The sequence below is a fragment of the Cavia porcellus genome, unplaced genomic scaffold (genome assembly GCF_034190915.1).
Source record: "Cavia porcellus strain 051 isolate PalLab524CR breed Dunkin Hartley unplaced genomic scaffold, mCavPor4.1 scaffold_3, whole genome shotgun sequence".
Taxonomy (NCBI): domain Eukaryota; kingdom Metazoa; phylum Chordata; class Mammalia; order Rodentia; family Caviidae; genus Cavia; species Cavia porcellus.
In genome coordinates this window covers 48,486,368-48,505,277 of record NW_026947486.1, presented here as the reverse complement: position 1 = coordinate 48,505,277, position 18,910 = coordinate 48,486,368, and the positions used below count along the sequence as shown (strand labels likewise).

The window sequence follows — 18,910 nt, the reverse complement described above, 5'->3', positions numbered from 1 at the left end:
ACCAGTTCACTTAGCAACTGCTCTTTAGTGTGTTAATACTCTCCCTGCCTACAGATTTAAAGGCTTCCCTTGAATACAGTGAGTACTGGAGAGGATGCTGCAGGAGCACATTATTCTCTGGTGCTTGTGACTGTGATGGATAGAAGGTGTTGATATATTCAGTGTCTGACACAGCAGTCTAGACTCTGCAGTGCTCAATCATTTCCACAGGCTATTTGGAACAATCTCATGATGGCTACTCTATAAAAGAGCAAGGACAAAGACTGAAGTCATAGTGTCACCTCCTTTTTACAATAATCCACATATCTGGCTCGATTTACATATATTATCTTTCAAAATGATTTTCCACTTCAGACTGTAAGTACTTCTTCCACTTTAGAGGGCCTGTATTTTTCATGAATTTTTTCTGAGCATCTCTGATATAACTCCTCCTCCATTCAGCCATGTTGGATGTCCCCTCAATTAGCATTTTGTCAAATTTCAAGAGAAAACCGAAGGTTCTGTTCAAATTTTTAGCTCTTTTAAATTGGAAAATACAAGCAGGATTAAAGTGGTTATGTTTTTCTGTTGTCCACCATATCTCAATCTGGAAATCCTTAACTGTAGTGTTCTGCTTTATTTTATATTTTTACGAATGCCTGAAAAGTTTGATTTAGCATTTTCAACTGTTGTTATCAGAAAGCAGAAGAAAATTGGATTGCATTATCTTATCTATCACTATAAGGAACATACATAAGACTTCAATGGAAAAAATGAGGCATAGCAGATAATTAATTTTTGGATAAAAGTTTTATAAAAATTACCTTAAATATATGAACACTTTGACATTTGGCATTGTACTTTATTTTTTGTACTCTTAGTACCTGGTACAAAAAAGATTTTCACTGCATGCCTATATTATGGATGAATAAATTCATGAATAAAGACAACACAGCAATCAACTTTCAAACAATAAACACCTTGCTACTTTTAGAGCAGTCATATATTACTTTTGTATTGTGTATCTCTAAAGAGATATAACAAAAAAGATATAGGACATAGAATGATTCAGCTATTGAATCAATTTATACTTCAAATTTCCAGATTAATATTAATTTTTGTTTAGAAAAATAATTTATTGATCTTGTGTCATATATCGGGCTTAATTAATGTTAAATTGTTTTCTTATTCATGACTGTTATCTTTCTAAATTTGGTAATTGCATAATTCTAGCAGTTTCATCAATGTGTATGATATGGAATCATCATTTCAGAATGTATTGAAAGTCATATACTATGTAGTTAGTGTTAACACTTGAGATATATTATGAAGTTAGATCAGGGTGATTAAATTTAAGATTAGACTTCACAAAGAAAGAAGTTTTTCAACTTTTTATAGCTTCTGAGTAAGAGATGGACATAAAGGTACTGGAGAAAGAGCATTCCAGAGAGTTTTACTTTGCTAAATATGATATAACATTGTGTGAAGTATTTAGAAATTATTCCACTGAACTGAAATGTAGATTGAAAAGAATGAAGTACAGACAATTACATTGTAAAAGTGGATAAGTGAATTAATTTTACCCTGAATCATATATTTAGTGAACACAAGGAGATCCAGAGATGAAGTGAGATGGGAAGGAAAGTAGGGGAGGGACAAATAAAAAAGCATCAATTTGTGGTAAATATATATACTAATTTCCCCAAATGAAGCTGGTTAATATGTCACACAGATATATACTAACAAAAATATTTTAAAGTAATTATTTTAAATGTTCTGCTTGGCTCCAAGTAGTGTTTATTCCATTGTATTTTTTTAATGTTTAACATTTCACATCTCAAATCAGAATGAAATGAAGTACTATGCAGACTTTATGTAAATGAAAAGATTTAATGTGTTTTGGTTGACGTAGTAGCTATAGTAAACAGCTATTCCTTTGGCAAAATCCAATACCTGCATGCTTGTTCCTTCTTTACCCTTCTTATCCAGTACATTTAATGTAAAAATATTTATGTTAGTTCAAAAAACACAGTGACTAATTCATTTGGGATAAATCAAAAGAAATCCTGTAAGGGATGTGATATTTGACCTGGATCTTGTATGAAAAAGAAGCAGATGTACATCAGAAACAGAAGGGATGAGGGGAGTTCCAGGGGGTTGGGAGAAGGAAATGGTCATTCTTGAAGAGTAGCTTTGAATTGGTTTTGATAACAAATTTGGATATTATTGTATGTGTGACAGAGAATCATGGAAAAGTTTTCCAGAAGTGCCTCACCAAAATTTGCCTTTTAGAAAGATGCTTCTTACAGCAATATGAAGAGAATCAGTAAGGCCAGAGGAAGGCACATTTTTAGGTGGTAACTGTCTGAGAAAAAGTGAGGTTTGTCTGAATTTATTTTTCCTATGTTAGCATGACTTCTCTCTTTGAATTGAGGCACACTAAAGGGAGTGATTGTACATATACATATATGTTCCTTGTTGTCCTTACTGTTGTAGTTTGGCATAACTGACACCATCTCGTGCTCTTTATTTGACACAGAAGAGTAAAAATTTACTTAGAGTGCAATCAGATGAGCAAAGCAAAATGAGCTACACCTACAAGAGAAAAATTAACCAGCTCAACAAAGAAGAAGGATACAGGTGTCAACGAAAAACTTAATGTAAGATGCCAACTAAATTGTTTCCAACAGGATATCTTTTTCGTGGTTTTATGTTTTAAAAGATCTATAACTTTCCAGTTTAGCACCACTCAGTGAGGCTCTGAAACTGAGGTGTCAATGATTGCTGTGATCAGCTAAATAAAATTCCAAATTTATCAATTAGGCTGCTTGGACTCCTGTATTGCTTACAAACCCACATCATGTGTAACTATTATTAATAAATTAGAAAAAAAATGTCAATTGACTTTTAATCATTTCCTTTACTTTGCCATGGACTTCTTCTGAACAAAATGGAAAAGCCATTCATGAGTGTATGACCCACATAATTTCTGTATTTTTAAAGTTTGTTCCATGGCATAATTGAATACAATATGTATAGCTTTTTCATACAAAAATATTCTTTATGCATTCTTTTGTTACCCAAAAGAGTAGGTGCATCCATAGGACATTGAAAAGTTCATTTAAATATATTTCTAATTTATATTTACATAAATAATTTAATTTGTATATTATGTGATATACTTTGCATGACGCTTTTTTTTATTTTAAAGAGGGCAAAATTAAACAAAACAAAACAAAACAGATCATAAGAAAACAAGTTAAGAAACACAGATTTCAAAGCAAAACCACTAGAGAACTTCCATATCTATCATATTGTCTCTTGTTTTCTTCCAAATAGTTGTCCATATCTTCACACACAGTGAATTCATACTGAACAAAATAGTACTAAACTGATCAGAACAGGATGATGAAGGAATTTTAGGTCTTCAAGACTAGACAATAGGAAAGCCAACAATGGCTGACACAAGTATTTCTCATTCTTTTTAAAATAGCTGTCTGTATCTTTACATATGTTGAAATTCAACAAAAGAAAACAGACTAATATCACTCTTGACAGAGAATAATTGTATTGCTATATTTTATATCATACCGCTATGGAATTAGCACTGGGTATCTTAGTGTCTCATTTTCTTTAGAGTATCTGTTCATTACATTGTACATTATAGAATCTATTATTGTAAACTGTTTCGAAGTTCTACACATGTTTGAGTCCCTATGTGTATACCTATCCTTTCTGTATTAGAAGGAAAAACAAATCAAAACAAGACAACAACACAAATTCCTACAAAAACATGAAACAAAAAAGACACATAAAACCACAATACTAGGTGATCTACAGTAGTTACTATGATGTCTCTTGTTATTTTAAATAGAATTGTCTATATCATCAAGCAATATAATTAAACATAGCACTACATATCAATATTAATAAAACAACATTGGAGACATTATAGGACATCAAAAGCAGCTAATAATAGAACTGGAATGGGTAACCTATTGAATCTTGTTGGCTTCAGAGTACTTGCCTCTGCTCTTAGACTTGATACTATCAAGCATACCAAATTTGAATAAAATCAGTCAAGACAAAACAGAAATCTAACAATCTAAATTAAAATAAAATCAGCCATAGTAAGACAGTGTAAGTAACACAGAGCTTCAGGTTAAGTTAACAGAAAATTAAGGATAGTTACCATAGTATATACAGCTATTTTTGAGATAGCTGTCCATGCCCTCAAATCCAGTGTGAGTAGACAGACTGGAACACAATAAAATCAAAGTAAACAGAGTGATAAGACTAATGTGGCTTTTAGATCCTGATACGCTATTAACAATTTCCTCTGCCTCTCTTTTTTGGACAATTCCTCCCCTTTCCCATTCTCAGGCTGCTTTGTACAATTTGGTTCCCACTAATTCCTTTAGTTGTTAGATTAGGGTGTCAACCCACTATCTACCTAAGAGGTCTGAACCTTTTTACCCCTGAGCTTGATCTTGAGCCGTATTCCTTTACCTACTATAGCCTCAAGGTTTTCCTTCCTTCTAGCTGAGTAGTGCTCCACTGCACAAAAGTGTCATGACTTTCCAACCAATCTGAAGCTGCTGGATGAGCTATCCCTATTTCTCCCAGATTCCCTATCACATAGAGCATTGTTTTCTCATCTTTGACTTTTGGTTCATTAACACTCTTTCAGGTAGGTTATCTTTCCTATTCAGATTATCTCTATGGTCCCTATCTCCTGAACTACTCTGCTTGTGTTTCTTTTTGTTAGTGTATCAAGGTCATCTGTGTGAGAGACTATAGCTAGTCTTTTCTGCCTCATCAGTGCTATGCTATTTTTCTGCTATTGGTTATCTACTTTTCTCTTTCATTCCACTATCTGCCCCATTCATGTAGGTATCTCTGCCATTGTAGCTAGAATCCTGGTGATACTTTTCCTCTCTCTTTAGAATGTCCTTCAGTATTTTTTGTAGGGTTAGATTGATTGTCACAAACTCTCACAGTTCCTCTTTGTCATGGAAACATCTTGTTTCTCCATTAATTTTGAGAGACATTTTTGCAGGGTATAACAATTTGGGTTGGAGGTTATTTTCTTTCAGAGCTTGGAATATTTTGCTCTAATCCCTTCTTGATTAGATCATTTGTGTCAAGAAGTCTGTTGTTTCCTTTATAGATGATCTGTTCCTTTTTTTTGTTTGACTGATTTTAATATTCTCTTACATGTTATGATTTTCTGGGATCTTGATTATTATGTGCCTGAGTGTAGATCTGTTTTGGTTGTAGATGGCTGGAGTTCTGTATGCCTCATATATTTGAATACCATTTCCTTTTCCTATGCTTGGGAAGTGTTCTTAAATTATTTCTGTGAATAGCCTTTGTATTTCACTTGTGTTTTCTCCTGCTTCTTCACTCACAGTTTTTTATACTTAAGTTTTAGATCCTCTTGTTGTCTTTTAGCCATCGTATTGTTACTTCCTGCTTCCTTGTTATTTTTAAGAGATCTTCCCTTTCATGACCACGTGATACAAATCTCTCTTCAAGTTTTGAAAGTCTAACTTCAGGTTCTGTCAAAGAATTTTGCTAGCTTTCAATACAGTTTTTAGTTTCCTGGCGATCTCTTTGGATCTGTTTGATGTATTCTGGATTTTGTTTATATTCTTCATCTTCTGGGTTCCTCGATTCTTCCATCTGTGTCTTCTTGAGAGGTGCTTAGCATTTCTTTTACCAATCTTTTTATATCTTGCCTCACTTGAATTAGAATTTCAATTTTAAGTTCATCTATGAGGTACCAAAGGTATTTCTTTATTTCTGATGATTCTGTGTCCAATATTGCATGTTTGCTGCCCTTTATGTCTACTGTATTTACCTCTCCTGAAATTATTTTTCCTGGGGCCATGGCTGGAGGCTTTTTCTTGTTTCTTTCTCTTGTTATGTTTCCAGTTTCTTTCAGACAGGTGTATGGTGGAGGTCTCAGGCCCTTTCCATATTGCTTATGTTTTTTCTGAAGTGTGCTCGCTAGGGGATTGCTGCCCTCTCCAATTTACTGTTGATCTGTGAGTTGCATGCAGGGACAATGTGGGCTGGACCAACTCCTCTGAGCCAGTCAACCAGTGAGTGCCTTCAGCACATTAGTCTGTGCCATGTGTATGTCACAGATTTGGTACTGTTTCATCCCTGGATATTGGGTCCTGAACAGGGGTGTGACCCAGCCCAAGCAGACCCCAGCAGTCCTCTATGAGACAGGGGTGGTAAACTGACACCACAGTGGTTCATGATTCAGGCCTGTCCTGCCCAATTCCATTATGTCATCCAGTCAGTCACCCCCTACATGAGACCCAAATCTTAGCACTCACCACTGGTTAATTCAACTCTTCACATTCTTCTGCTATTTCACCACATCCTCCCACCAAGGCCCTTGGGCTCACCAATGCCTGATTTTGTCACTACTGTGACTTCAGCATAACTGTGAGTCTTCAGACCCCATGGTGTGCCCAGCACTGCATGGGACCCACTCTAGTGAGTGTGCATCTGGTTCTAGCCTTTTGTCCATGGTTTTCCTTCTTTTCTTTCTTTTACTTTTTCCTCAATTTCTTCCTGGGTCATGAGAATCCTCTGCTTTTATCTGGTCTTCTCCATAGTGTTAAATTCTTACTTCTGATTTGTTTTGCTCAGAGAGTCTCTTTATCCTGCTACCTATCAATAGGCCATCTTTCCAAAAAGTGTTCAAGACATTCTTTTTGAAATGTAATGCAATTGCTAAAAACTCTTTACTTCCCTAAATTAGACCTGCATAATTACTTTTGATGCTTGCTTTAAAGCTTTTGTTTATTTAAAAGATAATTAATGCAGTAAAAAGCAACATGTGAGAAAATTTTCTTGTTTTTACATGAATGTATTTTAAAAGTACTTAGACACAGAAACGTTTCTATTAAATGCAAAATTATGAGTTATTGTTGTTCACCAAGTTGAGTTGTAAAGAAAGTAGATGTTAAATGTTTACCAGAGAAAGTAAGACATCAGTTCATGAACTGGAGTCTTCCTTATGACAATGAAAGAGTGATTTAAATGAATATGAAAGAGTGATTTAAATTTGGGTGATCTTGTGAAAGGCAAGAATGTTTTTGTACAGAAATATGCTTGGTATCACACTGTAGAGAAGTGAGGCAAGCACAATCTGGGGCAAATCTCCATGGTCTTTTTGGGTCAAAGAAAGTTCAGACAGATGGATTCTCTTACAGAGATGCCAATAAAAGCAAAACCATCACCTGGGGAAAGGATATATTGATGGAGTAATTGGGCAATCTAAAGAAGTACAGCCCTGGAACAAAAATGATCTTCACTGCCATTAAGAAGAAGAGGAGAAATGGCCAAATTAATAGCCAACCTCAAAAAAACTACTAGTGAGTAATAGTCACTGCCTTATATATTATAGAATGGAAAAGTCTTATGGCTTTTTATATGTGCCATGACAAGTTTCATACACAGAATTCAGATCATATGTGGTTGACACAATATTTTTTTGTTGAACAGTCCTGATTTATGTACAGTAGGCTTCTGGTTCAATTTTTATCTTTCTTTTCAGGTTTTGATTGTCATTCTAGCTCAGATAATACCATTATTTTCCTTTTCTAAATATATGGTTGGACTTAGCTGTGTGTGGTGGCTCACACCTGTAATCCCAGCACTTGGGAGTCTGAGGCAGGAGGGTCATTGCCAGTTCAAGATGAGCCTAAGCTACAAAGTTAGCTCAAAGCCAGCCTGAACTGAACAGTGAGACCCTATCTCAAAAAGACTATATATATATATGGTTGAACTTTATTAGCAATGTTTAGCTTTTTTTTTTTTTTTTGGTCTTTTTTCATTTTTATTGGTACTGAGGATCGAACTCACGACTGCCTGCTTGCAAGGCAGGTTCTTATGCCGCTAAGCTAAATCCCCAGCCCCAATGTTTAGCTTTTCACAACGATAGAACCTGTCATCTCAAAACCTACAGAAGGTTACTTTTGTATTTAGATTTACATAACTGGATACATGTATATATTTAACTTTGGAAATTCTTCATTGTTGTAGAATGAAGCAAATTCCCCATGTTTTAATTGCATTTATTAGTTTGTTAAATGTAGTAGTGGAGGGGCTGGAGATTTAGCTCAGGGGCATAAGCACCTGTCTTGCAAGAGTGTGTTCGTGAGTCCAATCCTCAGTAACCACTTAAAAAAATGTAGTAGTTTAAGACAAGGAAGCAGCATTTATTAATTTGGGCTTCATTATGTCAATTTAACTAGAATTTCCTATGTTGAAAAAGTGCAGCATTTTACTTACTGAAACACATTTTAGTGTGGTGTACATATAATACCAAATAAAGGATATTTAATAATTAAAAGAAACATTTAAAAATGCTTACCAACTAGACTAATTAGGTGAGAATAATTCAATTTGTAATTTAATTTTCAGTTTTAATGTGACTGAAACATAGCAAAGTCATTTTTGGAAACAAAAATAATTTCTAAATTAAAAACCCTCAATACCTTAATACTTACAGACTGTATGCTTAATGCCTTGTGGTGCAAGTTTTGACTTTCCTATAGTCATGAATTTTAAGATAACATTGTAATTTCTCTCCCCACCTCTCTCCAATTCATTATCATGTATCAGGATTACACTCACCCTATTAAATTATCTCATTTATTCTGGCTTCCTTTAAAATGTCTGAAATTTAAAGGGAATTACTTTTAGGTTGCCAAATTTTTTCATGTTTCAATTGTATAGTTACACGAACTCATTCTAACATTTAAATGTGTTTTTCTGTGATAGTGGAATATTATGTTTTCTATCTTTCAGTAGTATGATTTACTTACTTAATCCTGATTTTACTTTATTCTTTTTCACCTTTCTTCTTTGCTCTTTTTTTATCCTTTCTTCCTTCATTATGTTTTACTTGTCCTGCAGATAGAACTCTGATAGGTAATAATTCCTGCATGAAATAAAGCATTCATATTTACATAAAGCTAACTCCCAAATACCTTTGGTAATGTTCTCAAATTTGGAGGACACAAGGCAGAGTTTGTTAGTTCTATTTCACCTATACAATAACAGAGCTGCAAAGTCATGCTACTCAAAAGTGTCATTTTTGTATAAGCAAATGCTCATAAATTTTTACTTTATTAGAAATACAGCCTTTGTGAAACACACCAGTCTTTTTTTCAAAAACTGTACATTAAAATTTAGGTGATTCTTATACACATGAATCCATGCTAAGCAAGTCTGAGAAGAGTATTATTCTATGTTATCTCATAATATATCATATATTTGTATGTCAAAATATGAGAAAATAAGATATTTGATAGCTTAAAATTAAATATTATAATAATCTTAATATTTTAGTTTCTTGGATCTATAATCATTTCAGAAAAAATCTTATTCCAGTGTGTTTTGCCATCTGTAGCTATAGCATCTAATTTTATTCTCACAAATTTTTACGTGACTAAGGCATGAACTTTGTTAATAGTGAGTTACAAGGAAATGCATAACTGATTCATGATTTAAACAGTTAAAACAGTGTACTATTGACAGAACAGTAAGTAAATTTATTATATTAAAGTCAGTAAAGTGAAATGAATAGCTAATATTACTTGATAAATTAGATTTTTCATACTGTATATTTGGGTATTTGGAGCTGTCAAAGAGCCTCTCCAAAATGCTTTCTTCAAAATACATAAAAATATTTTCAGTTTTATCACATTAAACAGGAAGTACCTGGGTTATTTTTACATAAACATGCCATTGATTTGTTTGAGTTTTAATCTAAATATGAACATTTCAATCTCTAAAATTTCTTCTATTTATTATTGCTAGTTATTATTATTAGTAGTACTATTGCTGAAAAATCAATCAAAGGTTTCCCAAATGCGAGGCAAGTATTCTACCCAAGCATCAACCAACAACCTTTCTTTTTCGGGTACTGCAGATCGAACTCATAACCTTGCGCTTGCCTGGCAGGCACTTACATTACTGAGCTAAATCCATGGCCTCATTCAACAATATTTTTAATTGCAAAAAAATCCCTGACAGACAAGAATAGTTAAAATGATGCAAATATTTTCTCAATTTTAAAATCAATAGATAATTTTATTTTAATGTCAAGAAAAAAAAAACTTTTCACCAACAGAGAAAATTAAATCAGAAAATATTTGAAAAAGTATATTCAGTAAAAAGCTGTGTGACTAGGTAGATAAAAATATTGTCACCTACTTCTTCATGCTAATTTGTGTATATTGTATTTTGAATGTTAATATCTGATGTTTAATTACTTATACAATGAATTTTCTACTTACACAAGGTATTTCTCTCTTTTTCTCTAAATATCATAAACTACATAAAGATACTTGTATAGGGGCACCATTAGTACCGCATTTCCTAGATTTTTCTAGTGGCTTTTCACAGAAATTAATTCATTCTGACAAGCAGATTTAAGTTGGAGTCCAGGGAACCGAGAATAGAGCTCGGCAGCACAGCACTTGTCTGTCAACAAGTTTTAGCTCATGCATTTGATTCTTGATACGGAAGGGGAAAAAAAAAGACTGCAGTGCAAGTAAAACTAGGTAAATTTCCTTTAAACCAAACTTAAAAATAAACAAACTAATAACAGATCTAAAAGATGATATGGAGGAAAAAGACAAGAATCAACTAGCTGAGAGTATTTGTGAAAATACTTTAATAAAGAAGCTGTCAGAAACTTCATGATTATTAATAATCATACCCACTGATTAATGGATGCTTTCCTGTCATATCACTCAGCAGATATAACAAATTCAACTTTGAAACCTTTCCTTTAAACATAAATAATAAGTTTAATTAATGGAAATATTAAAATAAGTTGGATAGGCTTTTGACATTTTTAATATTAGAATATCTTTAAAAAATTTCCATATTCTACTGTAATATGAAAAAGTCACAATAATTTATCTTTACTAGCAAGATTTAAAGTAAAATTTGAATTATGCAAATAACGATTTACAAAATAACTTAGTACTTTAACATGAATAAAATGAGAAATATTTCATATGTTCAGAATCAGTTTTCCTTTCAAATTATGAATTTTATTTAAATTATCCCTTTAAATAATGATATAGAGTACTGTATAAGAATATAGTGCTAAAGAAATAATATTACTGAAGTTGTACACTTACATTGATTGTACCATGGTAAAACATTAAATGATAAATTTTTTCCTGCTCTTCATGCTTGCATTTTATACTACTTGTATTATTTGGTACTTGAAATAGGTTTTTCTCCTGTTCTTTTAGTGGCTTCATCTTCCTGTGAAGTAAATAAAAAATATTGTACTCACATTGATAAATGGAAAGAGTGGAAGTGTGTAATTTGACAACATAACATGATAACACTATTCTGTTTTTTACTGGTGACCTCTAAATTTTTTTCAGTCCCATGAATTTCATTTTAGTTGTACAAAATACTCAAAAATTTGTGTTTCTGTGTCCTGAAGATATATAACAGAGTAAGTAACACAATTTGAGAGATATGGATGATAGTTTTCAAAACAGAGGACAGAATTTGTTAGTAAAGACTCCTATTTATTTGACTGACTGAGGACTTATTCTGAGTCAAGCTTTCACACACAAAGGAATATGTGAATTCATTGTTAGAAACAAAGCTGGGTATTTGACAGGCATAACAAAGTACCTAACTGCACAAGACATATTTGATTATCTCTAACATTACACGTTTTTAGTTAGAATGAATTATGGTTCTGTTCTTTAATACAATATATCACTCCCCAAAAAGCACATCATACTTACACAAACTCCTGAAGTAAGGTATACAAATGTATGTGTTAAGCAGGAATATTACAGTTGTAAATGTACATATTCTCAGAGAAAGAAAGTTTAATTAACTAAGTTGGTATCCCAATGTACAGTGAAAACTCAGGAGAAAATGTCAAGTTGTAAGATTGATAAATCTCTATCCAACTGTGGGATGCACGTGGTCAGTATTTCGATAGATAAGAGTTTGAAAAGGAATAACAGGTTTAAATACAAACTTTTTCATCTACTGTACATTTTTTCATACAGCTATTTTCCATATCCTAGAGGCATAGGTTATCTATTAAATTCATGATTTCAAGATTAACTCAGATTGAAGAAAAACAATACTATATATTAATGTCAGTTGAAGAACTATTTGGAAATATTAAACTTTTGAATGGTTATGTTTGGCAAAACTCTTAAATGGTACTGTTCATTTTTATACATTATATGCATTAATATCAGGAAAATTAAAGAAGTTTCTGTTATTGTTAATTAATTCTTATATCTTTTTATACTAATTCATATTGAACTATCATTTCTTTTAACATTCAATTAGTATTTTCTTTTAATATTCCAGTTGAAATTGTCTATAAAGCACAAACACATACTAAAAATTTTATTTCAGTCTTGAATTTGAGAACAAGAGATACTAAATATTCTTAGTTATATTGAAAATTTGTAGGGTTTTTCAGTTATTTTTGCAAAGCTAATTACTTGTTTGAAATGAATTTTTGTATATGAGATGATGATTATATGATACCGATAGTACAATTTTGAACATCATTTTCATTTGAACAAAGTATTACCTATTCCTTTGTCTGAAAGGCTGGTTTCCCTCAAGAATGATTATCATGCCCCTCACATTGTAGTTCACACACACTTTTGAACTTGCTATCAACTAACCTGAAAAACAGTACAATTATCCTGTGTCATTGAGCAAAATTATGATAAACTACAGTTGAAACAGAGAAATGAATTTCTGACATCCTTTCTTTCCTAGCATGGCTACTAAATTAATCATATTTAAACAGGAATTTAAATTCTGAATCTTTTATTATAGAAAAAATCTCTACATATTTCCTGCTTAGATGTGATTTCTGATCAAATGTATGTTCATATAAAAATTTAAAAATGGGACAATATTTTGTTATAAATCCTACTTTCCAGAGATTATCATGTCCTTTATGAAAATTAAATTTCAGAAGCCCTTTAAGTTTATACACACTAATGTAGCTATCTTCTAACAACTTTTAGAGGCAATAATTCTCAGAAAAAGATCAGAGCTATCTTACATTATTGTAAAATGTTAGTGGAACATTTTAGGAGAATGTATATTAAAATGATGAAATTTAACAATCTATAAACAGGGTTTTAAAAATTTTGTTGTCTTTATTGGAGCAAAGTGCAGGTATTCATATATTTGGTGTTGATGTTGCTGATAGAAATTGCTTTTGTAAACCTTTCTCAGAAATTGAAGAAATTCATACTGATTTCCATAATGTTTGTAGTGTATTACCTTCTCATGGAAAATGTAGAAGGGATCCTATTTCACTGCAGCCATGCAAGCATTTGTTAATGTTTGATTTCTTGATGATGGGGATTTTTTCTGGTGTAATAAAAAAAACTCTATGTAGTTTTAATTTACATTTCTGTGTTGACTAATGATACTGAAATTTTTTTCTTGTTTATTGGCCATTTGTACTTCTGAGAAATATCTACTCACTTACTTTTTTTTTTTTTTTTTTTTTTTTTTTTTTTTTTTTTTTTTTTTTTTTTTTTTTTCTTGGTCTTTCCTTTTTATCGGTACCGGGGATCGAACTCACGACTGCCTGTACAAGGCAGGCGCTTATGCCGCAGAGCTAAATCTCCAGCCCCTCACTTATATTTATTGACTTTTATTTTGAGTGTTATAAATCTTTTAAGATCTTTATATTATTTTGGGTAATAGTCCTCTCTCTGAGGAATAGTGAACAATTTTTTTCCATACTGTAGGTCGTGTTCACACTGGTGCTTTTTTTTTTTTTTTTCACACCCTGGCCCTGGTCATTTTTATTCTCATAGTCTTATTCCCTCTCTTCTTTCAGCTTCTCCAGATTTCCCTACATCTCTAAAAATCCTGACTTCCTGTTTCCTACAATCTTATTCACTTCATCATCATTAAGACAAAGTACTTGACACAAGTTAAAGGAGAATAGTTTATTTTTAACACCATTTCAGTCCAAAATCAGTCATCCCTGAGGTAGAAATAGCATAGCAGAAGGGCAAGGTGAATGAAAATTTTTCACATAATGGTGTCCAGAAAGCAGAGAGAGAAGGAGATGTAGAAAAAGAATGTAGCTTTCCAAGGCACATTCCCTGTGATACACTTCCAAGCATGTCCTATATCCTAAAATGTTATTTAACTACTGAACTCAGTAGATGAATCCACGGTTGAGTACAAAACTCATGTGTTTCAATAGTCTTAGACAAGCTCCACAACTGATCACATGAGAGTTTGGGAAGACATTCTGCAAATATCATAATAATACAGCCATGGCCCACAAACATCCATGTCCAACTATTCAAAATCCATTTAGTCAGTTTCTAATAGTTTCTAAATGTGTACCAGTTCTAGCATTACTGAAAAGTTCACATTCAAAGCCTCCTTTGAGATTCTAGAAAAAATATTTAGCAGTGATTCCAAAGAATAATAAAAAAATTAAATATTTTCAACCTTCAATGCTATGTGTTAGAAATTTCCACTGAAAAGGGAGAGATAGGGGAATAGAAGGAAATGAAAAGAATAAACAATAAAACCCAGTAGAGAAAACCACAACTGTTATTGTTCCATACTCAGTATCTGCGGAATGTTGTGGTGAGTTGTGAAGTCCAAAATGACTGAGAAACCCTGCCCTGACAACACTGCCAGTTGCAGCCCACATGACTTCACTCTTGGGGTGAATTCATTCTCTGTCTAGGACTTTGTTCAGAAGAGAATCTGGGGTCCTGATATTGCCAGGTAATCTCCAACACACTTTCGGCTTCATTCACATAGATTTACACAAGGTGCTAGAAGTGCACATTGTCTGGTTTTCTAGTCCTTCTCCAAAATCTGAGTGGAAGCTTCCATGAATCCCAGAACTTTTTTTTTTTTTTGGTCTCTTTCCTTTTTATTGGTACTGAGGATCGAACTCATGAATGCCTGCTTGCAAGGCAGGCACTTATGCCGCTGAGCTAAATCCCCAGCCCTGAGCTAAATCCCCATCCCAGAACTCTTGCATTCTGTATACTTCCTGAAACAGTGACACATGGATGGTTCCAAGGTCTGCTACTAGCATAAGCAATAGTCAAGGCCCATTGAATCATGGCTATAGAGGCCTGCCTCTGAGTGCATGAGTGGCTGAGCACAGTGAAATTAATCCTAGGAAACCAATTCCCTAGGACACCCTTCATGAAGATGGGATGCATAGGTTATCTTTACAAATGAAAACTATGCTTTTTCACACTTGAGTCTGCCAAGGTTAGTTTCTGGATGATTCCTGAGATGTTGTCAAGCCATCTTTTGAATTGTCTTAGTACGCAGTGCTGAGCTTATTTTCATGCTAAACTTGCCAGCAATCGTTCTCTCTAAGGTCCCAAATTTTCAGGTGAATCTTTTCTGGCAGGATTGGAAGCTTTCTGCACATTTTGTTAATGTCCTTTGCTCCTACCTTTCACTGTGGGTCTAGCTAAATGCAGCCATCTGTACAAATGACACTGGCTAAGCATTTGAATGTCTTGAAATTTGTGTCATCAGATTAGTCCACTAATTTAACTTCAGTTTCCAAAAAAAGTCTCAGAAAATGGACAAAATAAGACAACATATCTGTCAGAGTATAACATCCATGACCTAGGGATCAAATGCCAAGAAGTCCTTGTCTCCAACTGAAACATTCTGAGCCAAGCACTTACTGACTCCATTCTTATCAATAGTCTGATAGTGAAAGTTCTGAACATAGTTTCTCATCATACTTGTATTATAGCATTTGAGGTCTTCTCTAGTCATTAACTCCAAAATTTTTCAATCTCCAGTTGAAAATATTTCTATATCAAATGGTGAACTCCAGTCACAGAAGCAATTCAAAAATTTAGTCGACAAATCTTTGGTCAATGCCTTGTCACTGGAACATAATATCCAAAACCCATGTCACAACGGGGGTTTAATTTTGACTCACAATTTCAGTATAGAGTGGGCTGGCTCCAAGTAAGACATGGCATGGAATAGGAGCATGGCTGACAAAATCTACATGCATCACAGTACCCTGAAACAAAAAGACAATGGCTGAGGTATTGCCAAGAATATTCTTTTCTGGGTAATGCTCCCTGTGACACATCTTTAATCAGGGCCAGCTCTTAACTACATATTTTGCTACTGAAGACATCAATGAATGAATCCACAGATAAGTAAAATGTTCACATTACCAAGTGGAGTTCAACAAGCCCCTTTTCTAAATAGATGAGACTTTGGGGATGTTTTAGATCTAAACCCTAACACTTATCATCTCTCTTTTAATAGCTTTAAAACTACTTATAGTTTAGTTATCTCCTATTAGAGAAATGATTTGATATTTAACCTGTGGGTCTGCACTTAGACTATGATCTCAAGATCAATTTTTTTAAATTAAATTGATTAAATTTATTCTTCTTCATAGTGGAGTATATGCAGCTTACTTTTGTTATCCAGTCCTCTAACTTTGGTAACTAAGCCTCATTCATAATTTACCTCTTGTTAGTTGTACTATTAAACAAGGTTGTGTATGTATTACTATAATAATGACTTTATCTACTGTGAATATACACAGATTAAGTATACTTGGTACAAGTAGAATTTTTCTTTTAATTTGTGAGGAAACTCCATACTGCGTTCCATAGTGTGTTTTACTAGTTTACATACAAAGCAACTATGTGATTTCACCATATTCTTAGGAGCATTTAATGTTTTATTCCTTGATGAAAATCTTTCTTACTGAAATAAAATGGAATATCAATAATATATTTTTTCATTTCTTAATGGTCAAGGATGCTGAGTACTTTTTCATGGACTTATTGGTCATTTATACTTCCCCTTTTGAGAGATGTGTATTTATTTTATTTTTAAAAAACAAAACAGATAAAATGATCGAAATAATACAGAATTTCAAATAAAACAGTAAGAAATCAACACTAATTAATATATTACATATTGTTATCTTAGAAATAGTTGTTCAGGTTACAAGAGGTAGGCATAAAAATAATCAAACAATCCAACAATGAGAGCACAAGCTATTCTTTTTGATGAACTAACAGAGAATTAGTAGCATAGTTATCTCTCTTGAACACATATACATGCATACAATTATATGTGTATACCCACATACATGTAATCTTTTCCTTTCTTCTATTTCTGTTTCCCCTATTCCAGTTGTTGTTTTCTTTTGAGCTCTTTCCCTTTCATTATTACAATATCTACTGTACCTCTTGGATCTTATTAATCTTTCACTTTTTATTATCATCATTTATTTTTTACACTAGAGAGACAATGTGATATTTACAAATATGAGTCTGCTTTGTTTCACTTATGAATATACCACGTCATCTCCATTTACTTAAAAAAAGACTCAAGATTGTCCTTTTTATAGATAAGAAATGTTCCACTAGGTAAAAATACCACATCATTTTTATCCATTCTGATGTTGATGGGCATCTTGATTTTTCCAAGATTTAGCAATTATAAATTGTGCTGCTATACACATAAATAGACATATATCACTGTGACATGACATTTTCATTTTTTCTGAGAAAATACCCAGAAGAGTAACAGACTTATCTAAGTTCAAAATTGATCAAAGATCTAAATATTAAAATAGGAGCACTAAATCTACTGAAAGATAAGGTAGGTGGAAATCTTGAAAACATAGGGGTAGACCAACTATTCATGAAAAAAATGCAAACTGCAGGGCAAATACATCAAAGACTCAATGATGGGGATCTCATTTATTAAAATGTTTTTGCATTTCAGATGAAATCACCAAGAGAGTGAAAAGAAAACCCACACAATGGGAAACAAGTTTTGTCAGCTGTCCCTCAGACAAAGAACATATCTAGAACATGTAAAGAATTGAAAAATGTCAGGCTCCCCAAATTCAAAGACCCAGTCAAAAAATAGGCATCTGAGATGAACATGCTCTTCTCAGATGAAGAAATGAAAAAGGCAAATAAACTCATGAAGAAATGTTTAGCATCACTTGGCATTTGAGAAATGCAAATTAAAATAATATTGAGATTGCATCTCACTCCCGAAAGAATGGCTGTCATCAATAAATTAATTGATAACAAATGTTGCCAAGATTTTGGGGATAAGTAAATACTTCTCCACTGTTTTTGGTAGTGTAGAATGGTGCAGCCACTATGAAAATCATATAGAGAGTCCTCAAAAACTAGGAGTGTGCAATCATTTTAAATTGAATCTTTTGAGTCCCAACCACACAGGCGGGTTGAATTTCAGCACACCTGGAAAATTTGGAACTCTGCTCTCAGGCATTAAGATCATGTGCTGTCAATTTGTAATTTCCAGATCTTGGAAACAACCCAAGTGTCCATCAACTGAGGAATGGATAAAAAAGTTGTGGTATTTCTATACAATGGAGTATTATTCAGCTATAAAGAAGGATCACATCGAGATATTTATCAATAAATGGGCACAGCTTGAGACCATACTCATAAGTGAAATAAATCAATCTCGCATGTGTGAATACTGAATAGTTTCCCTAATGTAAGTAGTGATTCAAATATATAAAAATATGTGGTAATCATGATTCCCCATTATGTGGCCTTGAAGCCTTATAAAGTTTTCACTTATTAATTGGAAAGGCTTTATTCTGGGCTTCTTGATATGGAAATATTTGAAACTATAGTATATGAAATTTTATTCAAATATTTCCAGGAAAAAGACAGAGACTATGGTAACTACTATTAAGTCGGGTTATTTGGTGTGAAGCACTAGGTTGCTGAAACAGTCATGCTTTGACCTGTATTGTTATATTGTTATGTCCTGTTTTATCTCAATCTCTCCCTTATTCTTTAAAATAATATTTAGTTATTTCTTATGTTTG

At 33.0% G+C, this 18,910-nt stretch overlaps 1 pseudogene; it reads left to right on the top strand.

Moving 5' to 3' along the window:
* Positions 1 to 6,116: 6,116 nt before the first annotated feature.
* On the top strand, positions 6,117 to 7,384 carry LOC111757142 (cytochrome c-like; annotated as a pseudogene).
* Positions 7,385 to 18,910: the final 11,526 nt, after the last annotated feature.